This window comes from Pezoporus flaviventris, unplaced genomic scaffold, assembly GCF_033815535.1.
Source record: "Pezoporus flaviventris isolate CSIRO_AGI_PZ_B2104156 unplaced genomic scaffold, CSIRO_AGI_Pfla_v1 ptg000093l, whole genome shotgun sequence".
Taxonomy (NCBI): domain Eukaryota; kingdom Metazoa; phylum Chordata; class Aves; order Psittaciformes; family Psittacidae; genus Pezoporus; species Pezoporus flaviventris.
The window spans coordinates 1,491,000-1,518,835 of record NW_026892641.1 but is presented as its reverse complement, the minus strand read 5'-3'; the positions used below and the strand labels follow the sequence as shown (position 1 = coordinate 1,518,835).

At 44.6% G+C, this 27,836-nt stretch overlaps 1 long non-coding RNA gene across 3 annotated transcripts; it reads right to left on the bottom strand.

Annotated features, from left to right (window-relative positions):
• Positions 1-1,594: 1,594 nt before the first annotated feature.
• LOC133281045 (uncharacterized) lies at positions 1,595-27,157 on the bottom strand. Of its 3 annotated transcripts, XR_009747357.1 has the most exons (6): positions 26,880-27,157; positions 23,062-23,227; positions 19,589-19,691; positions 17,828-18,016; positions 15,426-15,503; positions 1,595-3,101 (listed from the first exon to the last, which is right to left on the bottom strand). It is a non-coding gene; the product is annotated as an uncharacterized LOC133281045 (long non-coding RNA). The 3 variants fall into 3 exon arrangements; XR_009747355.1 differs by having other exon boundaries at positions 23,062-27,151; XR_009747356.1 differs by lacking the exon at positions 1,595-3,101 and adding an exon at positions 14,722-14,870 and having other exon boundaries at positions 23,062-27,153.
• Between the last annotated feature and the right edge of the window lie 679 nt (positions 27,158-27,836).

The window sequence follows — 27,836 nt, the reverse complement described above, 5'->3', positions numbered from 1 at the left end:
TTTTACTCCACGTTACCAGGAAAAAGAAACTGTAGGAAGGAGGACAGAGAAGTTAAAATCCTGGAAAATAAGGGATTCGATTCTCTGCCTGTGTTTTTTCTCCCTCATGTGAATAAGGACCAGGAACATTTCCATACCCACCTCACAAAGGGGCTTGTGAGAGTTAATTCAGCTCCCTGCAGAAAGTGCCTCGAGATCCACAGATGGAACTTGCTGTAGAGGTGATGCATTACTGACTAATGATGTACAATCGTATGCGAACAAAACGCACTCATACATCGCTCCACGTGTTTTATAACATTAAGCCCTGTGTTGTTTTCCAAATAGATGCATTCCAACCTGGAGAGGTTCAAACACATCCCAGAGTTATTTTGTCTTTTTATTTCAGAGGTGAGGAGATGGTTCCAGCAACATCGTTGTCTCTTTTTGCCTACTGAAACCAAAACAGGGATTTATTTAAGAGGGGGAGTGGGAAAAAGGAGGAAAGGTTTTACACAGCATGTGCCAAAGGAGCGTAACTTTCCCCTGGACATGTGTCCTTGGAACAACAGGGGAGACCTTGGAGCTTACGTCTCAGCTGAAAAGATAAATGTGGAAATACACTTCCCCCGCTGCAGTTTCATGTTTGGACTTGGAGAGATCCCTCAGGAGAAATACTACTTCAAGCTTTGCTTCTGCCACTGGAGTCTCCTTTTGCCTACCTCCAGCTCGCAGTGAACTCATAGCAGCTACAAGTGCTCTAACACGGAGTCCTCCATGCAAGCATGGCAGAAAGAGGTTTGTGCTTTTGGGGGCTGGAATTTGGGGAAGTTCCTCCTAAAATAGGGAGTGAGGGAAAAAAAACTGGACCAATTTTGTTTGCCTTCACCATGCCAGTTTGTATGCCATGCTGGTACGAAAATGAAGCATTTGGCTGCCTGAGGAATATGGGGACTTTAGCTTCTTATTGAGTACTTTTGGCAATTGTACCAAAATGTCATGTTTTTACTGGGTTTTGATGACTATTTTTAACGCTTCTATTCATATATTCCAAGAGGAACTGAATGCTGACGTAAAGACAGCAAGCAGAATACCATTAATTCAAAACCAGGGCTTTCCTCCTCCTCCAATTATTTTCAGCATCGTTCAGAAACCACATTATGCCCCAAAACTACACCTGGCTGTTAGGTCACAGGAAAAAAGATCAGAGGGGGTTGAAGGAGAACAGGAATTATGCCAAAGCTGTGCTGTTACTACTGAATCACCTATGAAACATAGGAGGGAAACAGAGATTTCATGAGGTTTTAGTGCATTTGGGCTCTCAACAGTGAGATGCAACACATCTTTCAAATCACCTTACCCTGCCAGATAGTCTTGAAGTGAAAACACAACTGAACTAAAGGTTTGAAGGCAAATTTTGATCTAAGTGTGCAACGTGCTCCATGAGCCCACCAACCCTCTTCCCAAGGTGGCACTCTCCCCCCATCCAAGCCCCAGGATGAACCCGGCAACTCCATCCTCTTCTCAAGGGAACCAGGTGCTCTAAAAGCAAGGGATACCCTGGGGGAAAGGGGAGAAAGGGGTGGGCAAATGAGACAAACACACTTGAAGTAACTGATTTACAGATTCACCATTTACTGGATTCCTTGTGAATAACCAAGGATATTCTTTGCAAGTTCAGACATGATACAAGCACACATGCACAGGGAAACCAAAGTCCACCGATTGTTTTTTGATCCTTTCTGGTTTTTGTCCTTTCTGGAGAAGCCGGAATCTGGGTGAGTCTCAGACTTTATCCAGAAATGAGTTCATGCATTGAAAGAGGACTCTTCGTGATCCTGAATGTCTGATGCTTCACAGCATTTCTTGCATAATTCATCTTAAAAGTGGAGTTACCAGCAGGGCAGTCAAGTGAGAAGCATATAATGGCCTGTGATCATCAGACACAGCTTCCAGGGAAGGGGAGCCATAGGTTCAGCTTCTTGTAGTAGTAGCCAGAGGGAGCTGTTTGGAGACTTCTCCCGGGAGCTGACTTAGCGTATCCTCCTCTTTGCCATATAGGACACCAAAGGGCACCCCTTCTGTCCCGTCTTCCAAAGGCATACAGCAGCAAACGGCAGCAAGTTTCGGGCAGCGTGCTGGCTGTTTGACCATGGTCTGAGAGTCAGCAGCAAGAAGCAAACTGTGCCGGAGCAAATCGTCCCTTGTGTCTCAGAAGCCCAAGCCATCCTTCAACAGTTGCTGCTGGAGGCTACCCCTAACTTAAAGGATAGCATCACGAGAAGCACGTATTGCACAGCAAAACCTATGTTCACCCGTTTATGCCTCCCACCCCTTAAAGAACATACAATATATATTCATTGTACCATCAGCCCACTGCTGTAGGTGGAGCTCTGTGAGCACGACACAGTCGACCACGGATACAAAGGCCAGCAAATAAATGATTCTGTAAGTGTCAGACATTTCAGTCTAGGACATTAGAGATTCATTGACTACACTGCAGGAAGAGCTGTTAAATGAACCCAATTTCAGTAGTCTTAGCCTTCCACAGTCACTTTGAGTACCACGTATATCAGAGACCCATTTAGCATCTTGAAAAATACCCTTTTCTTTAGCTGATTATAATGTCCCTGCATATCAAATACAGTTGCCAGAGCACTGGGTGAATGACAAAGAAGACAAGAGTAAAAATAGCTTACAGAAGTAACATGTTCTTTCATGCTTACATCTGGGGGTACATGAGAGGGTCTCCTGGCATGTCAGTAACCTTATTCACAGCCTGGAAAGTTCCACAGAGGAAGAATGTATACTATTAAGTACAGCAGCCCTGTAAACCAGGAGACATGAATTATTGCTTTGCAAACGATGTGCTGCACTTCCCTGGGCAAATCACTTTTAGGTGCCTTTTCCCCTCATATTCCCTCAATCTACTTTGTATAAATCAGTCTCCATCTCTTCTGAGCAAGGGAAAATCTCCTTCCATGTACTAAGGACACTGGCTGCAGATTCAGGGTGAGCCTGTAAGCTCCACCTTACGGGCATAACAAATATTTACAAAGCCTAGCATCTTACCCCACCGCATTACTTGTCTGGGTAGTCCATGGAGTCAATATGCACCGTAACTGTAACACAGGAGTAAAGCTCAGTTTGGGCCCAGAGTAAAAGCAAGAACCAGTGCTGTATATAGAAGACTGATACACATCCCCTTCCATTATTGAAAGGATGAGCTGTATGCTGGTATTTTACCTAAAGGATAAAGTAACCCTAAATATTATCAAATAAGAAAGCAGTAAATTACAGTTTGTAAATGTATCACATGAGCTTGTGGATACATTTAGATCAAAGGAGCATAATGAGATACTCTGAATAATATTTGATAAGCCTAATTAATGAGATCATGCCCAACAGAGTTTTCCAGTAGTAGCATCAATGCCCTGCAGGTACTTGTCCATGTTCCTCTGCATAGGATGGACAAACTTGCATTGTCCTCATGAACATATACAGTCATTGATTCCAGCTCAAAACCTCATGGATGTAGGGGAGAAAGTGTCTGCACAGCATGATGGTTATAGTCATCCTACTGAAGACCTAAAACAAGACCTCAAATTCCTACTGAAGACCCCAAAAATGGAGCTCTTCCCATTTGTACCACTGGAAAAGAAGAGGATGCTTTGGCCTTAAGATGAGAGCCCACACTAAATCAGAGGTGCCAGACCCCTCCTAGACTCTGCCATGCATTTCTCAATGTTGAGAAAAGCTGGAAACAGGCAATCTAGGTCCCCAATTAACTCTAATAAAGATCTTGGACTCCATCATTCACTCACCAACTCCAAATCAAAATGAGTCAGCCGCATCACAATCAATCCAAGAATGGCTCCTACCTCATAATTTAATCTTTGTAATGGATCACTTATAATAGATGTGGCTTTCCCGAAGCTATGATCTTGTCCTCTATTACTGACTAAGATTAAAACTTCCAGCTACACATACTCCCTTCCTCTGAAGACCTCATCACCTTATGCAGAAAACAGTATGTTGAGAAAGAGTGCAATTAAATGTGCAACTATCTGCAACCTTTTGTGTTCCTGTATCAGGTGGTGAGGCAGAAGCAACACTGGAAAATACAGGATCTTTGGGAAATGTAGCATATTATTAGATTTGATGAGATCCATTTCCTTGATGGCTTCTGAAAGATCTTTGTGCTAATTAGCTAAGAATACCACTGAATTATTTAATTATCTCTACTTTTGTGCAATAAAATATGTTGTCATATCACACACTCTATCTTGCTGTTGCTGTTCAGCCTTAATGATGCCTTTATAGTTAGCGATTTCCTTTGTTCTCCCTCTGCAAGTGGGTTTTGGTGGTGCTGGGGACGGGGCGGGGGGAAGCAGAGAAGGAAAAATACCAGGTTTAAAATGAGTTCTTATGGGTGGGAAAAATCTTGACATGTGTTTCTCTCTAGCTCCAGTTCCCTCTGAAATAGGTGAAACACGCTGCGATGCCACAGCAGACCCACGTCCTTCTTGCTAATGCAACAAGGAATGCTTTCCAGAGGAAGAGGAAAGAAAGTATGGCTTCAAAAAACTCTAAATCAGCAAGGAATGTTTTTAACAAGGAAGAGGTAAATTATGATAATTACTCTGACTGGTAGGGTCCTTAAGCATTACTAATTAGCATTTATTGCCTGGATTATTGAAACAATGTGTGTGTTCCCAAGAGTGAAGAAGAACTGGGATGCTCTTTCCTTCTGAGCCCTGGGAACAAGCAAGAATGCGGTGCAGTTGGCAGAGAGGCTCCTCTTCCAAGCATGGCGAGCAGCAGCCTTGTGCAGGGCTGCACAGAGGCACTGGGAAACTTGCACCTTTGGCAAGCGCACGTTGGGAACTGCTTAACTGTAGGGCTGCGTTTCCGCCTCTCAGAGAAGCGACCAAAATCAGGGCAGCACAAAAGGAAAAGCGGCCTTTAAAATAGTCAGAACCATTGGACAATGGTTCAAGCTGCAGATTAACATTTACCTTAAACTCTGCGTGCTGCAGTGTCTTCTGTTATTACTGGGGTTATACGCAGACCTATTATGAATTAACATCTCATTGCTTTAAAGTATGGAAGTCTGGCCAAAGAGCCTTCATGACAGACAAAGAGTTAACAAATTCAACAGAAAATACAGAGGTTATGCCATTTCCAGCTAGCATTTTGACTGGGTTAATGTGACTTTGTAAAGAGGCTGCATCAACACAAGCTACATTTTAATATCAAGGACTTATCATGTGAATGAAGTTTTGATTTAGAAATCGACTAGAAATTAATCAATATTCTAATCAGCACTAGCCACTACAGAAGTATTTCAACTGCAATTTGGTATCTGGCCCAATAAATCTTTAAGTGCTTTGGAAATGATTCAGGCAAAAGAGACAGTGAAAGTAGTCTCCATTTTTTGAGCTGCAGTGCTATGCAACTTTAGGTGCTACTAAACCCCACTGGAATAAAAGAGCAACAATGGCAAACTGCAGAATGCCTCGGACCTTTTTTTACCTTTTACTGCCACCAAACCCCCTGCCTTTCAACTTGGGAAAGCAAGTTCCAGCTAAGGTACAACGGGGTCAAAGCCACAGAGCTAAATGCCACGGCTGCTGCTCAGACAGAACTCCTGGGTGCCAGAGTTTTGCAGAATCGGGGTTATTTTTTAAAAAGAACGATATTTAAAAAAGCACTTTTTGCTTGGTTTTCCCCTTTTTAATCATCTGCAGCACGTATTGCACGGAATGCTCGGGAATACGGCATGGAATGCTTGGGAATGTGTTATATTAAATGCATCTTAGCTACAGTTTTAACTGAAACTAGTCTCAGGCTGGTCATTCTTTTTCATGCAGAATAAGACCTTCAATCCTCACTGAGGTTGACTTGCTTATTCTATTTATTAAGTAAATTAACGCCTCATATTTATTTTCTCTCCCATTTTCCTCTTCAGATAAAAATAAAGGTGTTTCTGGCCGCAGCTTCTTTTTATGCCAAGGAAAACGTACAGCTGCAGAGCCTGATGAAATGAGCACAAACGCTAAGACAAGAAAGCCTCGTCGCTACATGTAATAAAAGCAAAAAATAAAACCAGAACGCAATATCCCCTTCTTTTGTGTGCCAGGAGGTACAAAACGTTGCAGGGGTAGTTCTGGATTGATTTACGTTCGCTTACAGAGAAATTATTCCAACTGGATATTTATAATGCAATTAAGTTTCAATAACGCTGACATTTCTTCAGATCACACGCACAAATCTGGCAGAGGAGCCCCACTGAACCTGCCTGCCCTGTGCTCTGAGTTCGCGGTAGGCTGGGGAAGCGAGGAGGGGGGGGGGAATGCGATATTCCAGTTATTCTTCCCTCCTTTTCTTCTTGCGAGAACCTCGCCTTCCCCGCTAGGAAAGGCGGATGGGGGGGGTGCAGTTTGTGCTTTCCCTCCTTATTTTAATCCCTGCCAATTGTTGGGTTTGGTGGGTTCCCCCCCCCCCCCCCCATTCGATTCCATTCCATCCGCTCGGCGTGTCCCCAGGCCCCGGCTCCCTCCAGCCGCGCTGTCCCTTTAAGCCGCCAGCCCCCCTAATTGATGTGTCTGGGCGAGTCTAGACTGGCAGTGATTGAACCAGCTCCCAATTATGCTCCTCACTGCGCCGGAGCGGAGCGGGGCGCGGAGCGGGCCCTGCCCCCGCCCATTGTTTTGCCGCAGCCCCGCGCACCCCCCCCCCCCCCCCCCCTCCGTTTTCCTCCGCACCGCTCCGCACCGCACCGCGCAGCGCACAATAGCGGCTCTGCAGGGAGGGAGGGAGGAAAAGAGGTCGGGGGAAGCTGGGGGGGGGGGGGAAGGCTCCGCGGATGCGGAAGGGGGTGCGGGCACTGCCGGGGCCGCGCAGGGCTCTGCCTCCGGGAAGGGCAGAGGGAAAAGCATCGCGGGGTGCAGCCAGTCCCTTGCAGACAAAGCGCTCCCCCGTTCCCTTCCCTTCATGGAGTGCGGGGGGGGGCAGCGATTAAAAGCAGGGGAAAAAAAAAAGGGGGGGGGGGGGGGGGGAAGTAGTTTTTGCCTGTCTCCGAGGTGGAGATGCGGCTGGACAAAGGTGGCTGGGTTCTCCCGTACCGTGTTCTGATTTCTCATGCCAGACAGGTAACAGAAAATAAAGGCAATGCAGAATTAAGTTTCTCCCTTCGGAATTAGAGGGCGTGCAGAATAATGTACAAATTCAGAAGTAAAAGGCGTTGCTGGCTTTTTTTCGTGGAGGTAAAATAGTCAATGAAATTACAGTGTCAATAAAAAAAGCTAAAATCAAAATCAAGCAACCTTTTCCAGTTCAATAACTATTAACGGGAACCATCCAACACATCCTAAGCTCTTAGATCCCCAAACGCTACACCGTTTTTGGTGCATTGTGTCTTAAGTTCAAGCATTTGCATTCAAATATCAAACAGTAATTCAGTGCCGTAACAAGGTACAGTAACTCCATTATAAATTGCCTTTGCAGAACAGAGATAAGAAATACAGTTCCAACCATAATTCATTTTACAGCAATATAAAAATCTAATAAAGAAACACAGCAGCAGGAAAACAGTTTGAACATTTCTGATTTGCCATTTACATAGAACGTGGAGTGGAAAAGCAGGAAAGGTTGAAGCTCTAGAGGAGGACTGAAAACTTCAGCATTCACTCAGCGTTTCTTTTCAGCAGTTTCCAACCATTAGTACATGCAACCATTTTATTTCTGCAGTTTATTTTGGACCTGTCGGTCCATAAAATCCAACCCGGCTCCTGCCTTTTTTGTCTTTTATTTCATTTTCCCTTTCCCCCATTTTTCCCCTTTATTTTTTTCGCATGTGTGTGTCCATAGAGCACATTTCTAAGATTAATCGTTCAGTTTTAAACTTGGAAGCACGAGGCATGCTGGGATTTCAGCTGAGGTCAAGCACCAATGTACCGAGCTGTTACTGTTACGCTCTCAGGGTACTCTGTGTTGCTCTCAAGAAGGAGGGGGGGGAGAAGCAAAAAAAGAGGAGAGAGATGCTCTATGCAGTGGCCTGCAGGCAAGGCAAATCTCTCTCCGTATGAAAACAGAGGCATGTATATTAATATACCTACATATGTAAATAGATATACATATCCAGGGTTTTATTTACCTACATACATATTCATACACACGTATCATTCGTATGTGTAGCTATACACACACCTCAATAGCTGTATTTCCATGCGTCCGTATCGCGTATATCTTATCTACACACGCATATATAATAATCACTATATGTGTACACACATACACCCCCATATCGGTATCAGCTGTAAAATTATCGCTTGACTCTACACACACACACAAAATCTCTGTCATGCAAACGCTAGCTTGAATTTGAGATGAGATTTTTACAGTAAATGGCCACAACCACCGCCCTACCATTAGCCGATCAGCCCTAAGGAGGAGAGATACCCTTCTTTTTTTCCCTTAAAAGGTCTACTAAACACTATTATATGTGTGTGTATAGGTCTATATATACACACACGCGCGCACACACATAGACATATATATAGAGAGGATATACTTATAAAATGAAGATGTCAAAGCACAACTCACAGCTCCCAAGAGCCTAACCCGTGGATTTAAAAGCTAAACATCACAAGTTAGGGTCTCAGGGATTGAGAGGGGCGCAACAAACTATTCCTTGCAAAGAAAAAAACATATATAAATTAAAATTAAAATCAAAATAATAATAACCATAATAATAAAAACCCCACAGGGATCAAAAAAAAAAATAAATCAAAAGATAAAAAGGAGAAAGAGGGAAAGAAGAGCAGGCAAGTTCAATTCCTGGCTCAAGATTACAAAACAGGACACACAGGTGGAAGGAAAGAGCTTCTCTAAGGACCCTCTGTTGAGAGAATGCATTCCATTTTTAATCGTTTATACAAAAAAAATGACAAGGCGCGGCAGGTTCCTTACAGCTTCCGACAAGGTCGCTTGCGACAAATACATGAAAAGCCTCCGCATTGGGATAACGAAGAGGAAGGGAAAGAAAAGGGAAGTTTGGGGCAGTGACGGAATTATTTTCATTGTTTCAACGAAAAGGAATGCAGAAATAAGAGCAGGAATATGCAGGCTCTCCCTGCAGCCGCCTGGCACAAAGCATGCAGCAGCATAAAGGCGCTGCCTCCCCGCCCCCTCCGCCAGCCCCGCGGCCGGCAGGGATGGAGGAAAAAAAAACCCCGAGTTGCAAGAAAATCAGGTAGAAACTCACCATTTGGAAGCGGGGGAAGCTCCGATCTCCAGCGCCGAGAGCAAGGGGGAAAAGCGCGGCGGTGGGGAGGCGGAAGAAGGACCGGGGGGGGGGGGTGTGGGGGGGTATTGGTAGCGGGAAGCGGCGGCCCCCGGGCGGGCTCAGGGCAGGGGAAGGGGCAGGGGCAGTGCCCGCAGCAGGCTGGGTGCCCGCCGGGTTTTGACACCCGAGCGAGCGCGGTGGAGCGAGCGAGTGCGAGCGTGCGGTGTGCGCAAGCCGGGGGAGGGAGGCGAGGGTGGGTGTGTGCAGCTGGGCAAGCCGCTTGCATTTTTAAAACATCTTCTTTCTTTTTTTTTTTTTTTCCTTTTTTTTTTCCTTTTTTTTTTTTTAAGGGAATATATCAAGGAAAAAAAAAAAAGGGGGGGGGGGAAGGAAAAGCACCCAAATTCCTCCGCAGCCCCTTCGCCTCCTCCCTCCGCGCTCCCACCAATGCTGCTGCTGCTGTTATTATTATTATGATGATGATGATGATGATGAAGAGACGTGGGGGGGGGGAGGTGTTGGAGCCCTGGCCCGCTCCTGCTCCGGTAGCAGCGGGGGGCAGCCCGGAGCCGGTGGCGGAGCGCGGTCACCAGCTCCTGGCAGCCGCTGCCGGGCCGGGGCTGCCGAGGAAAACCTGGAGGAAAAACCCGCTTCCCCGGGAGAGGAGGGTCCCCGAGCACCGTGCACACACACACACACACGTACACACACACACACAAAAGGGACTCCATCCTGCACCGGCTCCTCTCCAAAGCACCTTGTGCAACCCCAGCCAATGGAAATTTACGCCGGCCATAACCGAGAGCAGGATTTCGTCCCCAGCTTGCCACCTCCTTCTCCGCTCTTCTCTCCCCTTCCCTCCCTCCCTCCCTTTCCTCCCTCTTTCCACCCCCCCCCCCCCTTACCCCCCGCCCAAATAAATAATACGGATCCGCACCCTCCACCCATCTCTGGAACCGCTTTAGGCCCAGCGGCACCGGCAGGGTGAAGCCGAAACGTTCCGGAGGGCCCGAGTTGAAAAATGCAAAATATCCGCCGCTCCTCGCCCGGCGCTGCCAAAGCAGGTCCCGCTCCCGGCCCCGTCCCGTGTCCCCCCCCCCATCCCCATTCCCGGCCCCGCACCCGACGCTCCCCGCCACCGCACGGCCGGGGGAGCAGCGGTAACAGGCACCATTACGGAACCATCATCATCATCACTCACTCCGTCCTTTTCTCACCTCGGGAGTCTGAGCCCATTCACCAAAGTCCTTCCTCGTCCAGGAGCTCAAATCTTTTCCTTTTTTTTTTTCCCTTTTATTTTTTTTTTGCCCCCTTCTCTTTCCTCCTTGTGGATCAGCCAGTCCCGACATCATTAAACTATAGTCCTCCTCCTCCTCTTCCTCCTCCTTCCTTCTCCCCCTCGCTGTCTCCCCCCTCTTTTCTTCCTATTTTTTTATTTCAAAAAGGGGGAGCTGGGGGGGGGGGGGGGGGGGGTGTAGACATAGCTGCATGAAGTGGCTGCCTTTTCGAAAGCACATTTAATCTTTACTGGCTCCCCTAGGCTTCGATGAAGTAGAAGGGAAAGGAGAGGAAAGGGGGGAAAGAAAAAATACAGGCAAGGGAGGCTGTTGAGGGACAGCAAGCATCAGGCTCAAATCAACGACCAGATGAAAATGTACTAGACCACACTGCCCCCTCTCTTCCTCTCGCTCTGTCTCCGTCTCTCTCACACACTCTCACTCCTGGAAAGCTTCAGTGTCTGGTTACAGACTCTTTTGGATCCTTCCCCCCCCCCCTCCCCACCCTCGCCCTTTGCCAACTATCCTAGAGATTCCTTGCATGCCTACTTAAATCTTTAACAGAATAAGGACTCGGCTCCCCCCGCCGCCGCCGCCAGCCTCTCTCACACACACACACACACATATACACACACACATACACACACACACCAGCCCCAGCCTCCCCTCCCCAATAATCTCTTAAGCTCCAGGGAGAAACCCGTCGCCGCGGCCGCATCCCGGTTCCCGTCCTTGCGGCCCCGGGATCTTCCCGGGCAGCCGGGCACCCGCTCCCGCCTTCCTAAAGACGTCCGGGAGGGGAGGAGATGGAAGGAGGGGGAAGTGTTGGGGCTGCAGCCCTTCGCCTGGCATCCCTCTGGCTGGATCTGGGCTTTAAAACAATAAAATCCACCGCTGCTATAGCTCGGTTCCCCCCCATCCCTGTATCCCCCCCCCCCGCCACACTGCAGCCCGCAGCCGCCCGTGGAAATCGCACGCCCCACGTCTGCATTGAAGCAGGCAGACTGCCTGGCTCATGCCCGTGATGACTTTAGAGCTGACAACCTCCTCTCCTCGACCCCCACACCCCCCCCCTTTCCCTACACACACACCCACCCCTCTGCTCAATGGCAGCACTGCTGCCTCTCACACCAGACTATATTTGCAATATGTGCTAATTTACCAGCTATATGCCCTTGGATTTTAAAATGAACTCATCAGTCAATGTTTCTAGTACCGATGCTCCCTCTCTCCCTCACACACACCCTCCACTGCAGACATGTTACTCATTCTCCAAGCATTTCCTCTCCGAATGTCCGTCAGACGCATATACACTTCATTGATCAAGCCAAATCCCTTGATAACAATAAATAATAATACAGACAGTTAACATCAGCGGGGAGCAGAGCGGGGGGGGGGAAGAGACACAAAGATGACGACTAAATCTGCATTGTGCTTTATGAGGCTGATCCCTGCGTTTTCCAGAGATGCGCTACACAATGCGGAGAGCAGGTATGGCCCCTAAAGACCCAGCACCCACCTCGCCATGCGGGGCCTTACCTGAGACCCATTCTTGCCCCCTCAGTGGGGTTGGTGATGCCTAATACCTGACTCCACACAGGTTTCAAAAGGTGCTTGTGGGAACAGAAGGTGGTACTCGCTGCAGGGAGGAAGCACCTAGCGCAAAATACAGACATAAATAAAGAAGGCAGTTTCTTTGTTATGCTGGGCACTGCAAAGATGCTTAGGGCTTAAAGGTATCCTTGTATCCACATACCCTGATGGGTGCATAGTGGGATTTGCAGAAACACCTCAGCTCCCACTGAAATCTGTTTCCTTTGTATTGAAGGCAGAGAGCACCTATGCAAGAAAGCAGGTTAGGAAGACAAGTCTATTAAATATCCCTCTGTTACACGTGCCTGGTATTTCAAGGGCTTTAGGGCTTTATTCCCTGGGTTTGGGGGCTAAAACGGGGAGGCAGGAGCAGCTGCCTCTTGGGATTCTGGCTAGTTAGGCATCTTGTGTGGGTCTGGCAAAGAGAAAGGGACTGCAGCCGAAGTGTTCGGGAAGTTGGGGAGGGTGGGGCTATCTAGCAAGCTTTGACTCACTGGGGTAACTCCCTGAACACAGGAATTAAATTATTACTCAAAGCAAGCTACATTTTATGAGCAGCAGCCTTAGGATGGAGTCCTGCATGCACATGGAGTATGGAACAGCTGAAATGTATGGAAACACATACACAAGGCAGTCAAATTACTGGGCGCAGTGCAGAAGTCCCTGGGTGATGGAAGAGGCGGGATTCTGCGGTGAAGTCAGTCCATGGATACAAATTTTCTGATTTATACCGACATAATCCTGACTGACATCAACCCAGATAGGGGAAGAGTCAAACCCTGTGTAGTGAAGGATCTAATCTTTGGGAAAAGTAGACTGGATTAGAGACACTGTATCTGCCAAGCATCCTTTCACTCCCTCACCATCATCACAGCAGCATGCAAGATTTTGCCATTGCACAGACCAATGTATCTCTGTTGTCTTTTTTTTGCCTTCCCTTCTCTTCCTTCCCAAAAATGTCCGAATTTCATTTTTTTGATAAAGTTTTGTTGCAAACAGATGATTTCTTTACACAATTCCACCAAGTCTGTGGAGGATACTTATTTCAAGCAGTTAACACCTGACCCCAATTTTTGTGGGTAATTAGTGAGCTAGATAACCACACAAAGTGGGTAATTATGTAGTACCCAAGGGTACTGTACAAGAGGGTAGAGGCTTGTGATGTTAACAAAAGCACATCTCTAATTATTGTATCTATACTGGTGATGTTTTAAGAATAGTTACTCCATCTAATGATCCATGATAAATCAGTAAACTACTTTGCTTCCCGTAGCATACATGCATGGGATAACCAAGGGCAGGACGTGAGGGCAAAGCAAATTGAAGCCCCAACTCTGGAATATGCACAAGAGAAGTGAGAGGCATCCCCTTGGAGAAGGCAGTAAGACTGGAAGTGTCTGCTCTGCAAGAGCAGAGCCTAAGAGCCATCACTAAATGCTAACAGGTTGGTTGAGACGACTTGAAAAGCCATGTAGGAAGAAGCTTGTAGAGTGTGCCTCAGGGTCTACTTCTTGCTTAGGTAATGTGGCTGGGCTGATGGATCTTTATATACAACAATAACCCTAATCATGTTTTAACCGAGTTCAGTCTTGCTCATTGAAAATCGCTTTGAAAGCTGTACAAATGAGGCGGTTCGTGCTTGTGGAGGGCCAGGGCTGAAATGCAAGCGAGTAGCACTGGGGGGGGAAATGAATGAATTTCTGTTATCTGCCATCTCCAATATTTACGCTGCAAACCCCACATTTCTCCCATGGAAAATGTTACATCCTCAGTAGATTTCTCCCCCCTCCAAATTTAAGAAGGAAGAGATGGGAATTACTTTGAAATAGAAAATAAATGAGAGAGATTCAACTACTAAAAAACCAGTTTTGGTCATGGGAACCATGTGAAAAGAAGCGTTAGGCTGGAAACAGATCCATAATCTTAAACACAGCGGTCACTATGCACTGACCAGCATGTGCAGCATTACACACACACTTTAAGAACATCGTCAAACCAAGACATTACACCCAGCGGAAAAGCACTTTCCTTTTTTAATTGCTTTTATGAATCACCACTAACATCCGGACACTTCACTTACTAGAGTCCAGTAACCTTGTTGTTCAAAGACTCAAATTCCAAACCTAAGGGCCTCCAGGGTGGCACGAAAAAAACAGAGGTGTCATCCTCTTTTGATCACAGCCATGTATTTTAACTCAGCTCGCTGCTTTGGGATCGTTCGTGCCAGGCACGGCAGAAGGAAACACCAATGGCAGCATGGCGAGGCACTGTCACCACCAGGAATCTGAAATCTCAGCAGAGAAAGTTTGAGGGGTTTCCGCAACTCCTCCTATTTCTCTTTTGTTCCGGTTTTTGTCTTTTGGACTGAAATAAGCACAACTGAAAGAGGCCTGGAAATCGTTCTCATAGCTAAAAAGGGGCCAAGTCTCTGCAGTCCTTTTAGTCCTGAGCATGCCTGTTCATATTACCGGTGCGGAGAGATTAAGAAGGAATAATAACACCACCCGAATTGGGGATCAGTCCAGAGCAGCTGTGAGGTACCCACTTGTCTACTCTGAACTGCACCAGAAGACTGAAGCTGTTTAACAATCCAGTAAGTTATCATGTTTGGCTGCTACCATGCCAAGGTGAGCATAAATAAACTGGAAACCCCTTCACCAACCTTATCAGGGACCTGTTTTGCAGGAAAGGTTCTTGCAAAAATGGAGTGAGAGGAAGTTTGCGGGGTGAAGCTGGAAAACAGAAAGGAAGAGTGAATTTAATCAGAGGGAGAGGTTGGAAGGAAGAGGAGACCTTGGTAGGTGCACAGTTATAGCAGAAAGCAGAGTAAAGACACACTGCTTTTACTGACACCAGCTGGAATTAGCAGTTCAAAGAAGAAGACACATAGGTGAAGGGATCCTCAGACAGAGAGGATGCTTTAGGGACTTAAGTATTGACTATAAAACCTTAAGGCCTTTTTGAGACAAGTCAGTATCAAAACAAACTATACAGATGGGGTCACACTTAAACAGGGGTAGTTTAAGTTAGATATAAGGCAGAAGTTCCTTATTGTGAAGGTGATGATGCAACTGGAATGGGTTGCCCAAGGAGTGGGCAATGCTCCATCTCTGGCAGTGTTCAAGGCCAGGCTGGATGGAGCCTTGGGTGGCATGGTTTAGTGCGAGGTGACCCTGCCCATGGCAGGAGGGTTGGAACTGGGTGATCTTAAGGTCCTTTCCAACCCTAACTATTCTATGATTCTGCCTTGCTTCCCCATAATACTCAACCATCATGACAATGCTTACCGTGTCCTTGGACTGTTTGGAGGTCCTCAGAAGCAAGCTGCTATGTCCATATTACTTTTGTTATCCACATCTGCTACCCTGTTAGTCAACAGAGAGGATGGAATGTGGTTGAAGGTCACGTAAATTCCCTTTCATCACCAGCAATTCCTTTTAACCTGCCTCACCCACCAACTTTCACCTCCCAAGCCAACAGGGCATACGTTAGCAAATTACCTCACCCATGCACTACCCTGACAGCACCACAGCTTAAAAAGTGGCTGTTGTGTTTTCTCTCCATCCCCCGGTTCTGTTAATGGGTTCCTCAGAGATCTTTGAGCTCCAACTATATCAATCCCTGGATAATGGTGAACACTTCGAATAGTAAGGTGAGAAAGCCATAAACCAATTCAATCCCAAGGTGGGTAAAGGCAGCAAAAAGCGAACTGAGGCAGGGCTGTTCACCTCCTGGTGAGCAGGGCCTGGTGGAAAGCCCTGGAATACTGCACCATTCCGTGCCCTTACCGACAACCGAGTTTAGGGAAATGGGAAGAGTTTGACAAAAGGTCAGCTGATGTAACAGAGGGATTTGAAAAGAAAGGTTACAGAGATGAATTCATCCCATATCAAAGAAAGAATATGAGAAGTGGGAACGCAGTAGCGAGAGTTATGTGTGCTTTGCCTATGGGAAGTTAACAATCTGCCCTTATCCATGAGCTCTCCTATACAAACCGGCTTTAACTGAACTCAGAAACTCAAGGTGAAACTCGAAGTTATGTGGGTGAAGTCACGCAAAAAAAAGTATTACATTTACTCTTGCATGATTTTCCATTTCCATATCACATAAAGCACCTGAAAACCCTCATATTTCACATGGGTTTGGGTTCACCAGAAGTTTCAAATCTCAATTCACTTAAAACATAAGTAAAGCTCCAAGAACCTCACTAAAATTTCAGATAAATCTAACCTGGTTTTAGCTCGTGACATAATTTCTTAAGATCTGAGGCTTCATACTGACAAACTTTGAAGCATTTCACTTACTTGGAGCTATATTAATACGTTAACCTACAAGGCTGCTACAAAAACTTTCTGGCTGGTCAACATTTAATGCTTTCTTTAAATGGACTTGAAATTTCAATAGAATCATTGTATGAAAAAAGATGGTGTGTCTCAATCAAGGGTTTTTTTCTTATTCTGAAAAAGCCAATATAAATAATACGTGTTGAGGCTGTTCAATTAGAATCTAAACTGCTGAACCTGGACTCAAAACATGCATAAAGTATAGGGATATTTGGGAACCTGGCCTGGCAGGAAAAGTAGAAATTTAAATTAAAACTAGAAATCCATGCAACTAAGAGCTAGAATGAATTCTGTTCCAATAGGAAAGAAGTGGTGGGGTCACTGTGTAAAACAGAGATTGTAATTCAGAGACTGGAGAGCTGCTGCCTGCAGTCTGCAGGTCTGTGCTCATCTCCTCCATGAGTTCACTGTGGAACCTTATTCCTGCAGTCTATTTCCAGTTCTTTTCTGCATAAAACAGGTAACAGAACTATTGCACTCAAGAAAGGAATTGTGAATCTGAGTATTAATTAATGTTGGTAAAGAGCCTTGAGAGCCTACAGGGACCTGAAGAACCTCAAAGAACAGTCATCCCCTCGACCTCCTGTTACTCTTTAGCCCTTTTCACCAGCACTGACTCTATTTAAAGAGAGGGCAGAATTATTCAGAAGATAAAGGAATGTTTTGGGGTTTCAGGTTTTCTGATTCTCCAGCCTGCAGTTGGCACAATTATAAATCACAAACAGCACATGAGGGCATCTCTCTCTCAAGAAGAAGATACTTGTTTCAGCCACTGCTGGAGAACTAAACCAAAAGGTAGGACATCAAAATGTTTTCTATAGCTAGTTGGTGGGCCCAAACCACCTATCCCTGCACAGGGACAGGCAGGAGCTGGTGCAGAGCCAGCCGGAGGAATCCCAAATCAGCGGTGATGACAGTGGTGAGAACCCAGAAGACCTGTCCCTATTCCCAGTCCTGCTGCTAGACATGCTAAGTGGCTTGGGCAATTCTCTCCATCTCTTTGTGTTTCCCCTTCTGTCTGCCTTATCTGTTTAGACTGCAAGCTCCTGCAGACAGGGAGTCTCTTCTCAGAGGGTGTCTACAGGATGCCAAGCCGTTTAGGTGTTGCTGTCAAAGAAATACCAGGCTTGGGCACTTTAACACGGGTGAAGCCTGAATGCACGTCTAGTCACCCTTCCCTCTTGTGAAACCAGACACAGAGGTCTTAGCATACAGTAACTTGTTTTCAGTTGCTCCACTGGTGATGAGGGTGTATTAGAAATTAGAAAGCCACGTATCAGGAGGCATGTGACAGACAGAATGAATGTCAGAGCGCGGGGAAGACACGGCAACCTCTGAGGACTTACGTTTGACCCATCCCACACCGCGCAGCCTCTGCGTGCCAGAAATAGCAGCGGGACGCAAGCGCAGCAGCCAGTCTCCCCACTCCTGGTGCCAGTCCATACTGCTGCATCATTAACGTTGCGCTGCAGGCTCTAGCACACACTAAACTTAGATTTAGTTCGGTTTATAATGCAATAAGACCTTTTGATGAGCTACAAAATGAAGAAAACAAACAGAACGATCTGAATATCAGAATATTTCACTTATAACAAATGACATTAATTAGGACTTTTAAAGTGTAATAACATTTTCAAGTTGATTTTGTGTAAAAGGAGTATTAGACTGTAAATATCGTCAGCTTTAACTCTGCACAGCTAATGAATGCGTATGTCAGCATGGAAGTTGTCCATATGAAACATGACTTCACAGAGATACACAGAATGCTCACTTGCAGTTCCAGTATGACATGCGACATGACTGCCTGTGCACAATTCAGATAGGATTAGTTCCTCTGTCTTTATGAGGAACAAGGACCTCTATTTTAGATACAGTGAATAAGCACAAAGACTTAGCCAAGACCTCATAGGAAGTCTGTTAACAGAACTTCAGGATTTGCACCAATGGCTTAATAAAAGATAGAGTAATTGTTCCACTGTAACGGCGGAGGCTGTGCACAGTCCTCACCCCATTAATAATAAAACAACACAGGCCCCAGGAACTGAATTCAAACAAGAATCCCTTGCAGTGAAGACAACTTTATAATTACAAAGGTAATTCACCTGGTGTCTCGGTGAAATCTGGACTCACATATCCTCGGAACAACTCACAGTAAACACCTATTCCATAGGCCACAGAGAACCGTGATTCTGACCCTGGTGCACAGAGGAACACCTCCCGAATGAGCCTATACCTGAGATAATTCAGTAGCAGCACTTAATTCTTACAATTAAGACCCGCAGAGGCAGACTCCTGCTTCGTGCCAGAATGGACTGTCCGCATGGAAGCAACTGCAGCGGCAGGTCCCAGGTCATTACTTGATCGCTTTCCTGCTTAATTACTATTTTTAATTACTTGCATGGCAACAACACAAAGTCGATCTAGGAACGGAAATCCATTCTTTGAACAACTTCTGCCTTTTTTCTCAGATGCAAACTATTGCTATATAAGCCATTCCTGATTAATATGGGGCCCTCATGGGAAAGCCACTGCCTGTCTACTGATTTCATTTCCTATTTCTTCTCTTCTTCAGCTGACAATTCAAGTGCCTAAAAAGTAGGATCTTGATTTGATCGTTACAAGATGACAGTGTTTTTTCCCGTGCTGTTTTCCTTCAGGAAGATATATTAGCACTACATTTGCTCCTCCGTGTGGTGGGATTTCTTAAATAAAAACGTATGTTATATATATATATGGACTTGGAACCAGAGCTGCTTTAGCCTATTAACTATCCGCATTTGCTTCAGACTTGGCCAGCCACCTAAAAAACCTGCCAAGACCTTTCTGGCAGCCTTTTCCCAACAGTTCCAGGAAAACATGGACTATTCAAAGAATTTTAGGGCCTCCCAGCTTCATTTGTCACCACTCCTCTTGCCCACTTAAAACTAAATCACAAGCAAATTGCTCCAATGCCCTATTAAAGATTTAAAAATGGCCTTCTCCACAGTAGGGTATCTGAGGACAAATCTGTGTTAATATATAATGCGAAGCCTGCCTTAATCTGTAATGCAATGTGGCATGAGGCAGACCAAGGGCTTCACAAGAAGTAAGGGAGCTGCTTTACAAACCTTGAACTTCCCAAGTGGAGGTTTTAAACCTCCCTCTGCTATCCAGGCAAAGGAGAGATCCATTTTATCCTCATCATTAGCAAATGACTGTTGAGGTGGCAGCCTGTGTCATACAAGAAGCAAACAAAAACATGAAGAGCTGTATCAGAATTCACTGCTTCTATGGGTCTCAAGGCACTGTTTGAGCAATGCTGTTACAGATAGGCTTGAATCCCAGTGCCTGGAGCTTGTCTGGAAGCTAACTTACAGATTCCAAGATGACCAAATGACATGATTCTCTGAGAATTGGCAATTAAAAAATGCCCCTCTACTGGAATATAAGCAGAGCATTGTAGAACCCCTTTCACTAGTGATTCCACCAGCAGAGTATGGATATCCTCCTCTTCTACCGAAGAAGGGGGAGATGACAGTTCTTTAGTCACAGAATCATAGCCACAGAGTCCCAAGTAGTCACTTTAGGCAGTGCAGCCACCCGCAGAAGGACACTTGTGGATTTATTACAGCATTAAAGTCACAGACTGCAGACCAGTGACTTCCATCCTAGAACCCTACGTGATTCATGACATGATTCAGCAGTCTAGCTACATCATTGCTGACATACTAAGTAGTGGACACTGATTTTAGTTTTTCCACTAAGACCCACGCTGTTTAACTTCTCATTCAAGAACTATTCTCACATACAAATGAAGGGAAACACGTGATCGAAATATCTTAGGGCTCTTATAAAAGAAGTTCCCCTTTCACATTTCAAAAGCTTGTGGAAGGGCAATTTCCAAAACCAACTCAAACCACAAGATGTGTAGCAGAGAGCAATCGAGTCTCGCCTTCTTCCTTTCCCATTTCCTTCCTGCTTTTCCTTCTCTTCCCCTTTTTTTGTAAATCCTGCCCTTCAAATCTAACAACCTCATTTATGAAAGGAAGTAGAAGCCAAGGGGAAGCTGTGGCATCTGACAGACTGCAAACAGCGCTACTGCAAACCGCCCTCATGCCACAACTGCTGTTCCTCGTCAGAAGAGATGAGAGGCCACTTCAAACACAAGAAAAACAAACTTGAAAATAAACCCACATCAGTGGCATTAATCTGGGCATGGTTTTGACCTGCTATTTACAATTCTTTAAACCTCAAGCTAAGGAATAAGAGGGGTCTGCCTACGCTCTTCAGGGGATTGACTGTAGTGACCCCAAAACCAGCACCAACCTGAGCTGCTGCAACCACAGATCTCCAGTCAGTACCCATGTGGATGTTGCTAGTGCAGCACCATACCTAAGCTCATCACATCCCAGAGCAGCCACTGATGGCTAGAGCATCATGCATGACATGCTCTTGCATGGTGGAGACCAGCTCCACCTTCATACTGAAAATTCATACAGACAGTGCTCATATGAATTCCACATCAGCATTGCGCAGGGATTTATCCATATGCGTTTATATTAGGATCAAGCTCTAAAATGTTCATAAATGCTTCCAATCATGGCTTGAGCTTTGTATATGTACTGGATCTAGGAACAACAGGCAGCAAGGTCTAGATGCCTATCAAGAATTCAGTGAGGAGTAAACAAAAGGGGAAAAAATATCTGTCTTTACCAACCATTTGCCTGACTGGGGATGGCTTTTTTGGACCTTGACAGTTGCATGTGTAAAAAATGGCCCATTCACAAAACAATACTCTTACACTACAATTGTTAGACATGACATTTACATGTCACTGTTAATTATAAATTACTCGATCCTGACATTTCCTTAATACATTATGAAAGCCCTAATGAAACCCTACGAGCTGCGTGTCACACCTGTAACAAAGAGAAGCTTAGAGAAATCACAGCCTTGTCATCAGACCTTGGCAACGGGTGTGAGGAAAAATGGCAGCACATGTGAAGCAGACCCAGGAGGGGCAAGGGAAAACCCTGCACCAACAAATACGCTTCTCTGGGGCAGGAGTTTGGCTACCTAAATGTGGGAACCTACAACAATGTAGATAGAAAACAGAAATCAAGGACTCTATAGTGGCTGTACCTATACTGCTCTTGAACAGTACCTTTGGATGGGGTCTTGAGTGTGGTGGGCTTGCACATTAGAAGGGGCTGGTAAGAGGCAGAGAATGGCTCCAGCCACTGGTGCAGCCCCTGCCTGCGGGATGACAGCTCTTTCCCCATAAGTAAGTGGCTTCAGCCTTAGGAGCAGCAGCAGCTTCTTCCCATCTTTGAAGGAAGTTATTGCCTGGAGTATATCTAGCCAGTGGTATTTCATTTGCAGTAGACCTCACAGTTGTGGATGACCTAACTGGGCAGGAAGCTGTCTTCTACAAGTTCGAGAAGGAAGCAGGGAGAGGTGCTGGTAAAGAGAAGTCTCTGCATGTAACATGGAATGCAGCAATTCAATTTCTTTCCATATCTGCCCCAGAAACCTGATTCTTATTTAACCAAGAAACAGGGCCATGACATTGCGCAAAGAGGCTAATTTCACCCTATTGCATGTAAAAAAATGATTTGCTCAGGGAGAATACATTTTATATTTTGAATATATAAATCTAAGCATATGCAACTGGGACCGCCTGGAGCATCGGCAGAGTCAGGGCAAGCAGAAGTCTTGTCTTGTTGAAAGGAAGAAAGAAAGGGGGTGGGTGTTCCCAAATAAAGCTTTTTGGATCTTCCTCTGCTATGGGAAATTTCCAGATGTCAGATTTCCTTTCTGCTCCTGTTTAGACTGAAACCTTTCCTCACAAGGTTAAAGCCAACACCACTCCTATGCGAGTTTGTCTCTGGCTGAAGTCTGACTGGATAGAGAACCTATCTCCAAAACTCATGCTGGAAATGCTGAACTTCACCTGGTTTCCTGTCTAATCCACCAAGCTATGAGAAAGGAAAAGTAAGAACAAGAAGGGAAAAGTTAGTCAAAGATGTGTGTTCAGATCTCTGCTCTGCCCTCAGACTACTCATTTTCAATACAAGAGTTTCAGATATTACGCTGGTCTCTACCAGCTAATTCTTTCATTTTCCAGTTGTGGTCTGCGTTGTAATTGATATCTACATCTAATTAAAGGACATCTGTTTTCCTGTATAGGTTATACTTTTTGACTCTTAACACACACACACACACACACAAAAAAGAACTTCCTTCTTCAGTAATTTACCATTTCCAAAGGAGAGAGTAGCAGCATTTCTGAGGTCTGGGCTTTCAATCTGTGTAATGAAATTGTCTTATTTTTAACTGTCTGAGCATTTTTCAAGCAGAAGCCTGTTAGAATTCATATTAATTTGTGCAGTACCCTATCATCATCATAATTTAGCTCACAAGGTTGCTGCGCTTGGAATTCCAGTTATGACATGAATTCTATACATTTTATACAAATTTATAAATGGCATCAATAGAACACTTAGGGCCTTATTCATTAAACAATGAGTCATTCTGGCATTACATTCTATTTCGTCCCAGTTCTTACAAAACTTTCATGTACAAATTTGACTGTACTTACTGCATCTGATTTAGCAGCAGAAGTGTTGCAGCATAGTTTCAACTGGGTGTGGAAATGGAAGCCATTGTTTAAGGGGGGGGGGGGAAATCCCTGTAATGGTGAAAGTCTCTGAGTTCCAGTCTCCTTTCCAAAGGAACAGCATTCAGGTCCCAGGAACAGCCCTTGCCTCATAGCCAGGTGAAAACACAGAAGTGAAAGATAATTTGCAGTGCTGCAAGCATTTTCCTGCTGCCCAGCAAACCTGAACACAAGACTTTGCTAGTTATTCTTGACAGAGAATTACAGTGGTACGCTAAAAGAGGCTTAAAGGCTTCCCTTAGTATGCAGTTTCTGATTGTGGCACCAGGTAACTAATGATGGTGCAGCACCACAACATGAATCTTTCTCTTCCTAGAGCTTCCAGATGGACTGGTCATATTTTGGATGTGTGCACGTTTTAAATGAAAACTGAGTTGAAACTAAAAAGATTAAGCCAAAACTAAGACCTTTCACCTATTTTTCAGGAATGCATCTGTATTACAAACAGTGGCTAACACAGCAAAATATAGGGCCTATTGTTTGGTAAATTCTATCTTAATCTAGGCAGAGCACATATAAATAGCAGTGAAGTCATGATGGAATGGGTTTTAGCATGCTCTAGCAACTGGAGTACAAAGTCTTCAGGGACATGCTGGTTACTAGCCAGTGGGAATCTGTTCGAACTGTTCTCATTACTTCATTCAATCCAGTTAATCCAGGTAAACTGGCATATGCTGCAAAGCACTCTCCATTTTATAGTTTGGACACCTCAGCACGTATGACTATTTTACCTTCTCTTTGTCCTTTCAACCCTGACTGCTAGATATATGGCTGTGATTTCTATCATTTCTGTAAAGCCTGCTGGAGCAGAATAGTCTTGGAAGTCACTGTTCTCCTATCAAATATGGCTGAGATTAGAAAACAGTCTCAAAAGTTGTTGGGAAGAAAGAAAGCACAGATACACAAGGGTACATAAGGCAAACGAGCATGCTAGCTGTCTTCTCATTGGAAGCCATTCCAAGACCTCATCATTCCTCAGATGCTTGCAGTTTTCTTCATTACATATATAAGCATCAGTGCTTATTTTTGGGTTTTATCCTTACTAAGTCACAGTAAATTTGGGATCCATTTCACTACATATCCTTGTACATTAAGACACTATCTATGAAGCAATCACCATGCCAAGAAAAGCACAATACATTGTCCACAAGGCAGAACAGGGATGTGCGCTTAAGTGTACCATCTCAGTTTCATTAATACTCTCACCATGAGATCTCTAGTACTTCACTTTATGTTACAGACTTAAAGGAACAAAAGCAAGATGAAAGCTTACATTTCGTTATCACAGGACACAGTTTTTCTGGGAGGTGGATGGTTTCTTTTTCATTTTACATTCCAATGGAAATGTTCTCTGAAAAACAGTTTCTATCTCCCCAGCTATTCACAGGCTTAGCTGAATAAAAACTGGGAATGGAAGACTAATGGAAAACAAGGAAAATAGACCACTTTTGTCTGTTCATTGCCCAAGCTGAGAGAAACAAAACTGGCAATTAAAGAAACTGTTTAGGGTGAGCCACGCCACCTCCCTTTTGCTTCCTCTTCTTTCAAGCTACAGCTCATGAGTTGTTCCTTTACTCATTGCAAAAGGTCCACAATTGTAACACTGCCACATTCTCCTGGAAATCTATTTAAATGGCATATGATAGAAGCCATATGATAGAAGCTTAATTACATAGGGGGCATATGGAAGGCATATGACATAAGGACATATGGAAGGCATACGATAGAAGGGCATCTGAGGACATATGATGGAAGTCTAATTAATTGACAATACATTCCTCTCATCAGGGGGAGAGCTGGAATGCTATTTTATTCAGAAGAAAAATATGCACATTGAATTACGTTTGCCACTGACCATTCTCCTTTTTAATTATTATGCCTTGTTCTTTGGAACGAGATAGACCATTTGAGTTAACATACTTAAAGTCGATAGCCACAAATGTGTGCGTTAATATAGACAACTGCTATTTTTGGACCTTATGAAGTTCCCTTATAACTGTGTGAAGCAGAGTCAAAATGTTACCACCAAAACCGAAGAGAGACTGTTCTTATTTGGAGTAACTACCACCCATTTATGAGGCTATTCCTAACCAGACAGGTTAAAAATAATAAATCAGCCCTTATGGAACAGCTCTAAATTGGATGTGAATCAATGCAGCTTGTGGATTTACAGCTGAAAATTTGCACTTCCATCTGCAAAGAGATTTATGGGGGGGAAATAAGGTACTGCCTAAAATGTGCTAAAAAGATTCCTCTTTTTTAACCACCTGCATGTGTTTAGTGCATGTGCCTCTGTGGAACACAGAAGCTGCGTTGTGTTAGCCCGGATACTTGCCTTGTCCTAAGGAACTGCAGAGTTATAAACCATGGTATTGATATCTATAACCTCTTTGAAAACAAGATGAAATAAGGTCCCACTAAATCACTCCTTGAATAACTAATAACTGAGCACTGGGTAACGCTCGAGAAACCAACAGCTCCTCTTTGCATTCTGTAAACAAGGATTTGAAGATATTAAAGTGCCATTTTACTAGAAGAATATCACTCTGGGTTACTTGGGCACCTTGGAATATTGTTATCGTTTTCACACTTCTAGATTAGCCTAATGAAAGAAATCCTGTGCCTACCCTTTCCTTTTATTCACTAACTTAGAAAGTTTACCCACTAGCAAACAGTCTTTCTTATTTCTGGGAACTCAAAAACTCTTGCCAGAATTAGTCATGTATATATATATAGTCAAAAGACGTAACACATCTCATATTCTGGGCCCTGATCAAGCATTGCAGCCACCATCTTCATCCAGGCAGCCAGTGGACCTGAACCTTGAACACTGCTAACATGAAGATCTTAAATCTTGTGTTCAGACTTCACTAGATAAACGCCAGAGTTTCAGAGGGGTTTTTAGGCACTGAATACTTTGGTAAATAAGAGTGTAGATTTCAATAGCAGCTAGGTATATTCCCTGCATTTTAGACTTGTAAGATGTAATACAAATGTGATCTTGTGCCCAGAATTGCTGGCTCACCGTGTACCCATTCTCCACACAGTTCCTCCACAAAATTTGGGGTGGTTCCATTGCTCCTGAATGCAAACTGCTGTGAGGGAGAAGCAAACCACCTCTATTGGATGCGTCCAGAGCTACAGCCTTTGAAACACCTAATGGAACTGTACAGGCCTAGAAATAAAACCCTTACGAAACATTTTAGCTGACTGTAATCACCAATGGATATTCCCTAAGAACAGCTCTCCCGAGGACTGTGTAGATTTAGGTACTTTCAGAGAAACCTTTACAGGGTTTATCTGGAAGCATCAGCACCAGCCTCCTACGCTTCCTGAGAGACAATGAGTGTGCCAGGTCTCGTACTGCTACAGGGTACAGCCCTGTTTAACTCCTGGTGTAGAACTAACCAAACCAGTCAAAGACGAGTGGAAAGGGAAACCTGCTTGCACTTCTCAATAGCAGATACAATACAGGACGCTTTTCATGTTACCTTTGGAGACTTCTGATTGCTGACCGTGAAGGCAATAACACTGATAAGTTGCCATGGTGCTTTTTAGTAATGTTACACATTAGGCTGCTTGAATGCTAATAAAGGAAGACAAGCATTACTAGTCCACTGAATGTGCTAAAAACTCAATGATACAGCACCCATAGGTAAAAAAAAAAACGCTGAGAGAATGAACATTTCTGAAGTTCTAGAGAGGCAGAAGAAAAGAAAAGGTTTTCCAGCTCATCTTACCTGCTCTTTCCTGTTCCATGTGTCCAGAGCAAAGATTGCTGAGGAATTATGGTCGCTCATCACGCCGTTCTGTGCAAGACCCAAGGAAAGCTAGGAGGTTGTACAGTTATCTCCCTTGGTGTAATTCTAAACTATACAACCTACTACCTCAACCTGGATGCATGCAGTCAAAAATGCTGAAAGCTACCCACCACTCCACAGCCGACATAAATGTCAGGGTTTCTAGTTAAAAAAAGGCCTCAGAATTCTCAGTGCACTAATTTAGAAGCAATAAATGCTTTGCTGGTGAAAAGACACCAAACCCAAATGCAACTCCCCACACTGTATATGTTAACAGATAAGACACAATGAGCTGTGGTTACATGGTCACGTCTTTTCACACAAGAAGGAATTTTGTCCCTGGCCAAAAAAGTCCTTTTCCCCCTCCATAGCAGAGGCATCTGCACTACAGCACAGAACATACATGTACATTGTTTTAAAGCACTTTAAGAAGGCTTAGTATGAAATTTGTCCTAACATGTCTTTTCCTTTTTGAATACATACAACGTTGACCTTGGAACATGCGCCTTGGCTCCTGAATGCTTATAAAGGATGAGTGGAGAAGTGGGATGAAGAGAAGAACTGCAGACAGGATAGAAAGTTCTAAGTAAACTTTACCCTTGCACCGATGCCTTCTTAAGATTAGTGAGGTTAGAAATGCAACACTGAGCCTCTCTCAGCAGTCAGAATAAGACGGTGTTCCCTTAACAAGGAACACATTACATTTTTAACTTGTATTAGTTCACAGTCAAACAACCAGGATGTTATCATTGTGAGTCATTCCCATTACCCACCAAGGTATTACTTAAAGCAGTATGCTGCCTATTTATTATGGCTTACAAACAGGGATTAGCGTCTTAAAATATGCTAGTGCAGACAGTGGAGCTGGATCGGTCCTCAGATCCTGCCTCTCAGGTG